Source organism: Etheostoma spectabile, chromosome 18 (assembly GCF_008692095.1).
Source record: "Etheostoma spectabile isolate EspeVRDwgs_2016 chromosome 18, UIUC_Espe_1.0, whole genome shotgun sequence".
In the NCBI taxonomy this organism is placed as follows: Eukaryota; Metazoa; Chordata; class Actinopteri; order Perciformes; family Percidae; genus Etheostoma; species Etheostoma spectabile.
Genome location: NC_045750.1, coordinates 22,929,276 through 22,942,450, shown reverse-complemented (window position 1 = coordinate 22,942,450; position 13,175 = coordinate 22,929,276). Strand labels below are relative to the sequence as shown.

General features: G+C 41.9%; 1 protein-coding gene across 1 annotated transcript in view; it reads left to right on the top strand.

Annotated features, from left to right (window-relative positions):
* Nucleotides 1-13,175, top strand: part of nrxn3b (neurexin 3b) — a 324,175-nt gene that overhangs the window by 65,307 nt on the left and 245,693 nt on the right. The window lies entirely within an intron of this gene.

Genomic DNA, 13,175 nt, shown 5'->3' with positions numbered 1-13,175 from the left:
AAATCTTCATTACATTCTCATTCATCTTCCATCCACTGCTGCACTGACTGTGATTAACACATAAAAGAGTTAGAGATGTGTGATATGGCATGCACTCAGCATATTGTGTGCTTTATCCCTCCCCCCCACCCCCCTTCACCTGACTTCTGCAAGAGAGTGTCTTTGAAGTCAAGCTGTGGAGAAGAAAAGAGGGGAGTGAGAGAAAAAGACTACTATATGCTGAATGTAGAGTTGCCCTCAGGGGTGAACTGGAATATTCATGGCACCACTTGTTTCAAGTTTGTTGATTTAGCCAGTATTTGATTCTTCCTCTTTGCTTTTCTTTTCCTGGCAGTGTTTTTACACGGCTTGTGTTTGCTCAAGAAAATGCTGAGATTACCTTCTTAGCCCCGAATAAGACCCTCATCTTAATTGCCACGCTGGGCAAATCACAACGCAAAATATTTTGACATTTTAAGCAGCAGACATTTACGTTCCGGTTCTCGCTGTTGCCAGGTACTCATTCGGTGAGAGCAGATGTTAAGATGTTAAGCAGATGTTGTTATGTCATACCAACAACATACCATTAACAGTTAATGGTATGTTTTTCACAATGACAGGGCAGTAATGTTGTGACCATTCTTTTTGTTACAAGCGATACACCTGCGATGCATGTTGATGGAAAAGACTACAACGCACGCACAAGTCTGTGTGCACATGTTTATCTTAAACACATATGTTTACAGAAATATATATATATATGTGTGTGTGTGTGTGTGTGTGTGTGTGTGTGTGTGTGTGTGTATATATATATATGTGTGTGTGTATATATATATATATATGTGTGTGTGTATATATTTATATATGTGTGTATATATGTATATTTATATATATATGTGTATGTATATTTATATGTATATGTATATATGTATATTTATATGTGTATATATTTATATATATGTGTATGTGTGTGTATATTTATATATATGTGTATGTGTGTGTATATTTATATATATGTATATATGTATATTTATATGTATATGTATATATGTATATTTATATGTATATTGCACTGCACCAAAAGGACAACTAACATGTAGACTGAATAGATTTCTGAGAAGCATAACATGTCCTGAAAATATCAATAACAATGTCAATATAATAGGGCTCAAAGGTCACCACTTCTACATTGATAGTCTACATAGTATGCAGGCAATACAGCTGGATACTGCTACTCTGGATTTTTTATTTACTCAGTGGTTGGTCCTGTGCAATGTTTTTGAGGGTTGCGAAATGTGTTTTGCCTTGCACCAATGTAGCTGTGTTGCAGTTGGCCAGCTCTCTGACAGAAAGAAACAAAAAAATGAAAAGCTATCTGCTCTCACCTTCCACCCTGCATAAAAGTGATATTGATGCGCTTTTTCCTCAACGGGCAGAGAGCAGTGAGGCTGCTGAAAGGGACCCATCCTGCAGTCTATCTGGGTGGTGGGTGGCGCTCAAATTTAGACCCATCCTAGAATGTCAGCTTCTCTTTTAGCCTCAGTGATGAGCAAGGAGGAGGTGAGCTGCAGGGACACTGCAGGAATGGCTCTTTCTGTGATTTTAGAACGAATGTTACTAACAAGTCACTCTGCTGCTCTGTGAGCCAATGAAGAGTTTGTAGATGGGCAGATGGTTGCTGCTGCTCCAATCTTTTTGTAAAAGAATGGTCTCCAGTTTTAAATAGCCTCATTCTGATTCAGTGATTGGAACCAAAAGATACCCACTTCTTTGGGCTGAAAAAAAAATGCTTGTTTTTTACATACGAAGATCATACATGTAGCAATCCTGAGGGATGGGTTGAGCATGAATCCAGCATGATGTGACTGCTGGATGAACCCTGGCTCTGTACTTATCTGGGCGTCTGTTAAATGCCACATCATAGAGCGTAACCGTTGTAATCGCTGCATTGTGTAGCTGTGTGGCCGCCTTCTGGATGCCCTTTCCCTTCTTCTTCCCACTTTCCTCGCTGTTGATTCACAGGGCAGGAGGGAATGTATGGCACTTATTAGAAGTTAATGGATCATAAATTGAAAATGAAAGTTCTATAAAAGAGCTCCATTCATATGCACATGCATGCATGCATGCAAAGCTCCCAACCTCGGTATTCCTCATTCGTTATACCCAGCCATTGCCTGGTTTGAGGTCATCTTTTATAAATTACTGGTCTAAATTGATGGTCTAATACGTTTTTTAGCATATATGTGATGTTCTGCCCTGCATGTCCTCCGCTGTGAAGTGGAGAAATAGGAGTCAACCTCTGGAGTTTTTACTTAATGGACTACTGCTCTCTACCAGTTAATGTCTCTGCTAGTGAGGTCATCCTTCTTGGTGTGGTTTGTGAGAGTGTCTATCTGTGGGGAATGTGTCTTGCTGGTGTATGAATGACATATTTCAACTTTTTTATATCCAAACCTCCAAAGATAGTTGAAAGCATGGAGTCTGAACACACACTGCTTGGCTTCGTCATGTCCCCATTTTGGGTCTTTGCCGTCCTCTGGAGTTGATGATTTTGATAGGGAACATGTACAATATTACAACACTGAGTTTGCAGATTTTATCTCCGTGCAGTTCAGGGGGAAATTAAAAGCTGAAGTAGAGATAGCCAGCCCGCTTGGGTAACGGCAGCTTCCATTGTGGAGCCAGTACCTCCTGATTTCTCAGCCACATCAGATTAAATGTGTTACCATGAATAATTACAAATCCCATTGTTTGTAGTGGCAGTTCAGAAAATTCCCCTCTTCTCATCCTACCGCTGCTCATTAATGTTTCAGATGTAGCACACAGTGAACAAAGTGTTCGACTAAATACCGAAGTGCACACAGATGCACAAATGTGCAATAAACATGCACCACTAAGCTCAGTGTTTCCTCTGATGGCGATTTCCTGAGCTCATTGTTATACTCTAGATGGCCCCTCTTAAGTTTAGCAACCACACTTTTGTCTCTTTGCTCCTCCTTTTGAATTTTGTTCCTGTCCTTCTCTTCGGCTAATATCCTCAGTGGAAATTAGCTCCTCTTTACTGGCTCCGTCGCATAATCCCACAGAGACAATTAAATAAGTCATCATCACCATCATCATCTCCATTGTTATCCACTCACCTAAATGATGGACGTGTGTGTGTGTGTGTGTGTGTGTGTGTGTGTGTGTGTGTGTGTGTGTGTGTGTGTGTGTGTGTGTGTGTGTGTGTGTGTGTGTGTGTGTGTGTGTGTGTGTGTGTGTGTGTGTGTGTGTGTGTGTGTGTGTGGTTATTTACTCACTCAAGAGTACTCCCATCACATGGCCTTTGTAGCATGGCAGCCAATTAAAAATCGGTGAAGTGGGGGAGGCAGTCAGGTATAATGCAACTAAGGTCATTGTGTTTCTAGAAACCATCTTGGTAGAAACACCACAGGCAGCTCACATCCTTAATGAACTATAAATACAATGGTTTAAAGTTTAGATACAATATAGTCTTCCTGTTCAGCATCATTTCTAGCCTCCTGAATGCCACAACACACGCGCACGCACACACACACACACACACACACACACACACACACACACAGTTTTACCCGACCCACCTGCGCTGCAGCCCCTCGTCCATATGCAGCAGCCTCTGGTGTAGCGCAGCAGTCACACTCCTCACCAGCTCTAACTGGTCAAACACACACTCACACACACTTATACATGCTCCAGAAATAGACATTTGGAGTGATAGCCTGCAGAGTGGTGCCGACCCCTCTACTGTCACACAGGAATTGGCATTTACTTAGAATGAACTACACACATGACTGTTGAGTTTTTATGTTTTCCTCACCGACGTGTGTTGCTTCCTTTTTGAAGAGTGAGAAGAATGAGAAATGCAAAGGAAGTTGCCTGGGCTGCTCCCCTTCAAATTCAAAATTTCTTTACTTGTTGAAGAGTGTAACCTATGATGAAACGGCAGCTTTTTTACATATTTTTCCATTTTCCAAAAGCGGTTATAACCGTTTTAGGACATATCTGTGAAAACAGCATCTGAGTGGCTACTTACTAACTGGAGCACATTATGCTCTGCATACCCTTTAAACTCTAACTTAAGATGTCATGTCCCCTTTTTCTGCAAACCCTCAGCGCTGGTTTTCAACAGTTCACAGTGTAAGACGCCTGTCCTGAAAGTCAATATTTGGAAGGACCCAGCATGTTAAGTTTGTATGCTAATTTGTAAAGGGAAGCTAAAAGGCTAGGCTAACAAGCTTCCACTCGGTAACTGGACTATTGATTGACCAGCTGTTGCTCTTTGTTCATGGTATATCAAAAGCTGCTGAGTCATTGGCGCTCACACACATTTTGCCATGTCTTTTCTTTCCCTCATCCTTCAGAGGGGAGGAGTATTAGCTAGTGTTAGCTGTCTCTCCTTTGTGGGCTAGTAGTGGGGAGGGCGGATGACCAGACTGTCAATACTTACTGCAGCATAGTCCTGCAGCACACAACACAACAGCCAGCTTGATAAGTGCCAGTGCTGGTTGGCCATCGGACTTTAAGTACAGATTGATCTAATGAAATGGCGTATGTATGACACGCCAATTTGTATGTCATTATTGAATGTTATCAAGATGCATACTCACTTTTTAGCGTATTTATCATCGCTGTTTGGCCTCCATTGACTTACATTACTTTTCGATAGCGTGTGAATTTACGCCGTAGCGAGTAGTATGAAAGGGCTGAAAAACGTGTAGGGAGATTGGATGGGTAGGTGGATGGGTAAACAACAGGAGACTGGGGATTGTGTCCCACGTGTCATGTTTCCTAAACTCAACCGTCACTTTTTTCACGCGATAACACGGCAAGTGGCGTGTGTGTTTACGCCCGCTGTATACAACATGGACATACAAGCGGGTATCTCAAAATGCGTACAGATAACACGCCACTTGGCTTAAGAAAGTTGTCGTGTATGTTTACGCAAAGTCATGATGTTAAGTGATGTAACTAACTACATAGATATGACATCAATCAAATTACCAGTAAACGACATCATCCGTTGGCAGCAACAAGGCATGCCCTCTGGAGAACACTAACGCCTATCGCTCGCTGTATCAAGATATGCACAGAACTACGGACATATACATTGCATCTCATGTTGCCTATTTCCTTAGGCCTTAGCACCTCCCACCAAGGAGGCATGAGAGAGATGCAAGGAAATCATGGTAGGAGAGAGGGAACGGGCAAATGTGTTTTAGAGAGATGAGACGTCCTTTCCTCTGAAGCATTTCATATAATTGTCACCTGTATGGGAGGAGTTAGCAACCCTTTTAGCTGCGGGGCTTCCGGGAAGCCGGCTCTCGTATATCCTCGCCTATAGCTCCTAGGTGATCCCTCCTCAATGCTAGCTCCTCATAAGAGCTCTGAGACGGCCTTCACCGAGGAGGGAACCACTTTCGGTTCAGCCGAGGAACAAGGAGTTGAGGCGCTATCAAATAATGGCCATCAGATGCAGCTTCATATACAGTATGTCCTTAGTTTTACCATCTTTACATTCCTTAACAAAATTTATTTTATTTTTAATTATTTTTATTACATTGTCACTATAACCCGTACACCATTTTGATACACACATTCTCTTTAAATTCGGCCACACAGCAATACAATGACTCATTCCTTGCTGCGATTACATGAGCCAGCCTAAATTTGTTGATGTAATGTCCTTAGCACAATGGAAATAGGGCACATAAGTGCATGAGGTGTTCACTTGTGTGTTATCCAACTAGCAGTGAGCCTTCTGGCGTTTGTTCCTCTCTCCTTGTATTTGGAAGGGTCCCAGTGGAGAGAGAACCGGGCAAAATGGAGAGAGTGAGGGGAGTTAGTCGCTGGGGGAGAAAGTAACAAAGGGGATGCTTTTAGAGTACCAGGCCAAATAAAGGCACCTTTTCCCTATTTGATAAAGCAAAAGGGAGGGAGATGGAGAGTGAGTGTGACAGAGGGAAAGAGATGACAGGGAGAGAGAGACTAGGGTACAGCGCTTAGCAAGAGGTAGATTTATGAAGCTGAATGTCAGTCCATGCGTTCAGAAGGACTTTTCTTCACATCATCTATACTTTTTACAGAAAATAAAAAGTCCTACCACCCCAACTTAAGTGTCTCTACGTCTGAATCTCAGCTCGAGTGTATATTTTCCTATTCTCATTCCCATTCTCCCTCACTCCTCCACACGCGCTCATCCTTTCAGTGTGATGATTTATCCCTTCATCTCCAGAGTGTCATTGAAGAGAGCCGTTTGGCTCTCCAGACTAATAACCGTCGCTGAGATGGAGAGGGGATAATGTTATTGACTTCTAAGCTAGACGAGTGTGTGTGTGTGTGTGTGTGTGTGTGTGTGTGTGTGTGTGTGTGTGTGTGTGTGTGTGTGTGTGTGTGTGTGTGTGTGTGTGTGTGTGTGTGTGTGTGTGTGTGTGTGTACTGTACATCGAAGTGGTTGCCAACACCTGCGTACGTTTTTGATTTTCGCTGTGCATTTTCAATTTTGTGTGCAAGTATGTTAGTCATCTGTCAATGTGTGTGTGACTTTTCACCTTTAGGCATGTTCTTCTGTCAATTAGGGGGGTCAGAGAACAGAAAAAAAACCTTGCTACTGTAATCACTTAATTCCTGCTGAAGACACTTGTGCGAGCTGGATGCTTACAGTGTCATTACCTTTGTCTCGGCCATCATCATACATGGCACACATGGCTGCAAGGAAAAGCCCCTTGCAATTCCCTTCGCCAGACGGCCAAACAGTCAGTGATGCTACTCTAACAAGCTTGGATTAGCACAGTTATAGTAACAGTGGGCAGACGTCGCTCCACAAATGGTAAATACCACTTTCCTCAATGACAGTAATTCTGTATTTACATCAGCATGTCAGGATCAGTTGATTTGATTGCAGGCAAACAGGATTTGGAAAGCAGCTGGCATTTGTTTTTCGTATAATACACCCACATATACTGTATATACTTGTTTTGTTTCTGCACGTGCATGATCTTGCCATGCACATAGTGGCTCAGTGATGCAGGAAAAAGCTTACACACATCCGACGGTAGAAATCTAACTTTACGCGAGGGGAAAGCATGATGGTCCAGGTGATTCCATGAAAGTGCAGACATGTCGGTTGGTCCCTGCTTCTCCCTGGAGAGGCTGTGGATCCTTTCTGCTAATTTTAGAAAGCTGCGAGGAGGCTGGCGAATGCTGGAGCTGCTGAGTTCGGTTCAACAGCGCCAAGCTCGGGAAGCGAAGGTTTAAACCCTCCCCCATCCCCGGGAGCTGCTTGCTTTGCACAATTTTCAGGAAACCATATGTGGCGTAGGAGTAAAAGGAAAGGGACAGAATAAAGGAGAGAGGTGGAAAGAGCAGGATCCAGAGTGAAAATGTAGGGGGGGAAAAAGCACCCAAGCACACGGTGGCCTGGCCTCTAGCATCAGTGTGGCTGCCACGTGACGGAGGATGTGCATGTGAGTGTGTGCTGTGTGATTATTGTGGCTGTATGTCGCCAGCATATGCCAAAATTACCGTTCTCCCATCGCTGTGTAAGTGTTTGTCTGTGTGTATCCTCTTATTTACAATACTATACTGTGCACTGGATGTGCCTGTACACTGAGACATGCACATATGCTATCAGCCCTGCAGTTAAAGGTTAAAATGAGAACGCTAGAGAAAGGTGAAAGTAATCCATCGTTACTCTTATCTCTTGAAGGAGAACACCGTTGCAAATGCCCGCACACACTCTAACACACTCACATACTCGCACGCGCAAGGCACATATTGTTTTGGCTACAGGCTACAACTGGTTCCAGCTGGATTTAAAGCTACAGCGGTGGGTTTTATTTCTTTCGTTTTGCTAAGCTCAGTGTGTGAAGATGTTTCCCTGAGTTGTCTGCAGCTTTATCCCAAACTCTCATCTCCTACCCGAGAAATAATTCTTGTTCTCCATTCCTACACACTACTGGAAATAGTAAAAGAAAGGATACTCTTATGTGTCTTAGTCGTCTTTTATCCCATGGCTGTCAGTGCACAATAAACAGATTTCCACAGTGTCTAAGTGGACAATAATATAACCAAATTGTCTTTCACCTCATCGTAAAATTAGCACCTGATGCGATTGGCTGTTGAGACGAGGTCTAAGTTCAAGTCTGAGGGGCGGGCTTGTCGTAAACCACTTTTGGCACCCTGCTCTCCCCCGCCATCTAGATTATATTGGCTTTAAGGGCTCTTTCACAGTGAGTCATGTTTATTTCATTGTCCCTTTTATGGCACCGCTGTTCCCCTTTTAACCCCCTCGCCTCCCTGCACGGAGCTAAATGTTCTGGACGTACACAGGAGAGTAAGTTATAGAGGTAATAAATATTAGATGGCCTCAGCTTCGACTAGGAATGTGTGCTAATCTGTTTCAAGTGAGTGACTTTACTTCTCCTAGAATATCTGCTCGGAGTTGCGTTATTTTAAACAAAGTCAAAAATCAGTGTTATTATTTATTAATTTAAATAGGACAGTTTCAAAAAGCAAAAACGTGTCGGTTAGTTAGCTAAAGCATACGTTATTTAATTGCTGTATTTGTGGTTCAAATTTCAAAATAAGGTGAGATTGAAAAACAAATACAAAAGAAAGCTCAGTTTCAAATAATCAAATAATACAATGTTGGCCATATTTAACATGTGTATTTTTCATGGTTGGAGGGCCATAGAAATAAGCATCCACAGTATTCCACAGTATTATCATCTGAATAAAATGAACCAAGTTGGGCAAAATTACTCATATCTTACATCAGCCATATTTTTCCAATTTTTACCATCATTACAATTTGATTCTTTTTCAAATTTCACTGGAGAGCTTAATGTAACTTTACTTTGTTAACTTTCCTTAAGCCACCTTACTGTTTTAATAGCAATAGCAATTTTCCAATCCTGTGTGTATTGTGATATCCACTTTATTTCATATTGCATTTATTGTGTAATACAGTAGATTTCATAACGTATTTGATGTTCTTTAAGTAGAAACTGCTGAAAAACCTTCACATCAACCTCACAGTGGTAATTACTAATGTGTTTTATGTTGGCTCTCCTATTCCCCATGTGGCATTACAAATTTAGAAACTGTGTCAACATAAGCAATCCGTAAACCAGGGAATAAAAACAAAAAGATGTGGAGTAAGAGTATTGCCCATCAAAGTAAGAATGTTCTACCGCTACAAAATATATGCTTTAATGTCTTACTGCAGTGTGATCCGACTGTGTTTAAAGGACATTTTAATTGCTCTTCATAACGTTGCTGCTTCGGGTTGTGTGGGTGGAGAGGATTTATATAGCATACAGACGCTACGTCATGCTCAACCGTAAGTAAGTGATAAAGTCAGACATACAAGTTGTATAAAAGTTTTGGCAATGAAGTGACTCTCATCAAATGAATTAAAATATACTTGTGTGTGTGTGTGTATAGGTGACATTTGTTGATTGAGTCTTGGGCTAAAACGGCATATGTCCCTAAAAGTGATGATAACAGTAGCATGCAGCGTCATGCTCCACGGCTCTATCCACAGGCAGCGTGTGAACTGACAGAGACTGATGTGGGGAGGTGGAGGCACGGCCAGGCTTCTGACAGGAGAGATAATAGCCAATAAGGCAACGCCACTCTGGATGATTGGCAGGCTCCAGGGAAGGCCCTGTCTGCCGACAACCCTGAAGCAAGCCTCCGCTTAAATACAAACAATATGGCATTTCACATGTGTTGCACACACACACACACAAAGGTGCAAATTTATATATGTAGAGTTAACAAGTACACACAGGAAAATTCACACTGTTGACAGGTTGTTCACTATCCAGTGAGAGCTCACATCAAAGTGATATAGGTAGTCCACAGTATACAAACGCATATATGCTCTGTAGCTTACAGTAACTAAATGATTCTTGATCACAATTAGAAAAAGCTAAATTTACGGTAAAAATAACATGTTGTTGGCTCAGTTTGTAGAGCAGGCGCACATATACTGAGAGGTTTATGCCCGACGCAGGGGTCCAGGGTTCGAGTCTGACCTGTGACGATTTCTTGCATGTCTTCCCCCTCTCTCTCCCCCCTTTCTCACCTAGCTGTCCTGTCCCTTAAAGGTGAAAACCCCCCAAAAAATAATCTTAAAAAAAAAAACATACCGTATAACGTGTCAGGCAGACGGATGAAAAGAAATGACTCACAAACCCACACAGATGCACAGTGATGCCAGTCACTGTTCCGCAGAATGGGGGATAATATGAAACCGATACAATGCACGTCACTTCCAATTTTGGCTCAGGATGGCAGCTGTCAGGCTGATGCAATAGTCGGCGTTCAGGAGACACACTGTCAAAGATCGTTTGATTGTTGACGGAAATAATACAGACTCCTCAATATTGAAATCCACAGTTACAGCCATTAAAAAAAAAAAAAGGGAACCACTCAAGGATTCATGAATGCTGTGCCTGCATTGCACAGTAATTCAATCAATATGTGACAGCATTAACGTATACTGAAAGGTGGAAACCAGTTGGAAAATCAACAATGTCATCAAAACTGTGTCCGGATGTTTCCTCAAGCCGAGCAGTATTAGCCTCTGTTCTCCCTTTTTTTTCCTAAAGTGCTGACCGGTTCTGCCTTTTGCAGCTATTTAAAAAAAGTTTTTTTTTTGCACTTTTAAATTTTAATAATTTGACTTGACCATCTGCCCCCTGCTGCTAAGCAATTTGAATGAATGAATAATATGAACTTAATCATTTCTTGATCGTCTCCTGAAGATCAGATAAGGCCGACTAAAGCAAACACTAAGCCGGCCAAATAATGAGAGCAGATGAAATGCGTGGACATATATTTTTTTAGAATTAAGGTCCCATGAGGTCCACCGGAAGGGACTTGACTTCAGCTCTCTATACATGCATCGTTTATTTTGATAAGCATTACTAATTCATACATGCCAATGTAAAGTGTTATTATGAGCATTGTTGTTGACTGCTGATGACAGTTACTGCATGCTAACCTAGCTACTAAGTTGTTGTTTTTTTCTTTTTCTTTTTTCTCTTTTTTTTTTCCTGTCGAGATCTCGAGCTTTGAAACTCGAAACTTCTTATTTGGCAAAAGTGTTTCTTTTCTTTTTTCCCTTTTTCTTTTTTTTTTAAATACCTTTTGTGTTTTTTTTCCTCCATGTCACCTCCGGGGCTTTGTAGCTATTCAAATAACAGCCAAATATGAAAAATAATAATAGATTGTAACAATGAGGTGTGTGGAATTACCTGGGACCTATTAGTATGGTAAATTTAGTACATTTCCATCAGTGAAACAGCAGAGTCATGTCATACTCACCACTCTGCTGCTCAGCTTAGTTTCTCTTTTTTTACATAATGTTTTCATTCTCTAATTACTTCCAGCTGTTTCTCCTATGGCGGACATTACAGCCCATTTTGAATTCTCTTCTGGGTTTGGTGATCTTTGACAAATCCCTTCAATAAACTGCACCTTACTTCTCTCAAAGAATACAGTAAATGTAGACGGCGGCCCCAGCCACTGATTGCGTAATTAGCTCCTTCCTTCGTTAATCAGATGCTAATTTCATGCAGATTGCACGAGCAAATGGAAAGGTCTGCGCTTTCATGGGCATGAATCTGGCCTCAGATGTACACAATGATGGATTACATTACAACTCAAGCTGTGTTCATTTTGGCACCGGATTTTGATTCAGTTTTAGTCTTTTGACAACAATCTACGTTAGTTTTAGTCAAATTTTAGTTGACAAAAACGATTTTAGTCTCTTTTCTTCCTCATGCATACATGTATTGAGGTTGGCTAGACTCTAGACTTAATTGTCCAGTGTTGGTAACAGGAGCGCAGTCCCCACATCTCTGTCTTACTCCCTCCTTCTCCTTTACAAACTCATCCTCGACCCCCACCTCCTCGCTCCAGTAGTCTCTCCGCACAATTGCCTCAGTTGATGGGATTGGACCTCAGGCGCCTGGCCCTATTCTTCAGACACCCTCCATCCCTCAGTCGTTCACCACGGCCATTCACACCATCCCCCCACTCCAAACCTCATCACTCACTCCATGGAGTGTCCACCATCAGTAGCCGATAAGGATATTCAGTGACACACACACACAAACACACAAACACACACACTGAAAAAACACAGTAGGTGGCAGTGACTAGCTTGCTGCCAGTAGCCAGAAGGAAGCCTATGGCATGTCCACAGTAATCCACTTACATTTGAAAATGACATGTACCTGGCCAAAGTTTTCCAAACATTTTCCGATCCTTGTCACATAAAACTGACACATGTGATCCAGATTTAACATTAAAAAGGATTAGTTGTGCATGTTTTTGAAAACACCAGCTTAGTTACCTAATTCATATACTTGTGAGCATGAAAAGTTATTGGAAGTGCAAAATGTTTTGGCCTCCTAAGTGGTGCTAAAGGATACATATCCAAAAGACATGAGACCCATTATCATCAAATTATTTAAGGATTCATCTTCTAAGGACCATGATTATCCAAAGCAAATTATCCAGCCACACACATCGAGTGGCTAAAAACAACAGACGTCACCTTATTCTCCCTGAGTCTCTCTGAGAAGTCCACTGGGTTTAGCCTGCGCACGTCACAAGCCTAAAAGACGACTGAAACACCAAGTCAACCCAATGACCTGCTCTTTGTGCAGGCCTATTAATAAAATTACCAGTTTACTGAGGATAATCACACTGTTGTTGACTTTGTCTTTTTTGTGCGTGGAAGCTGACCGCCGTGCTTCTCCATAAACAGTACTGGCACATCTACCATAATGAGTCATCTCTGTCGCAGTCAAGATGCAGCATTCTAAGTCTCATTTCCCTCTGCAGCATGTTTTAAACATTTTTGAGGTTGAGATGGGTTTATTACAATAAGATGAGCTTGTGCTAAAAGTAATGGTGGATTCTGACCTCTAAATGCAGTGTTTTTCTTCAGCAGGAGGTCTTGCAGAAATCTTTTGACTGCTCTGTGGGAAAGTGTTGGCTTCATGGTGGTGTTTGTGTGTTTTGCGGGAGGTGAAAGGGGGGGGGGTAGTGGCATTTTGTCAGTGTGCTGTGTTATCAGGTGCAGTAATAAGGTTTATCAATCCTGGAATCACAAGCCACAGGGACAGCTCTTCACCGCTAGTCTTAACACACAGTGT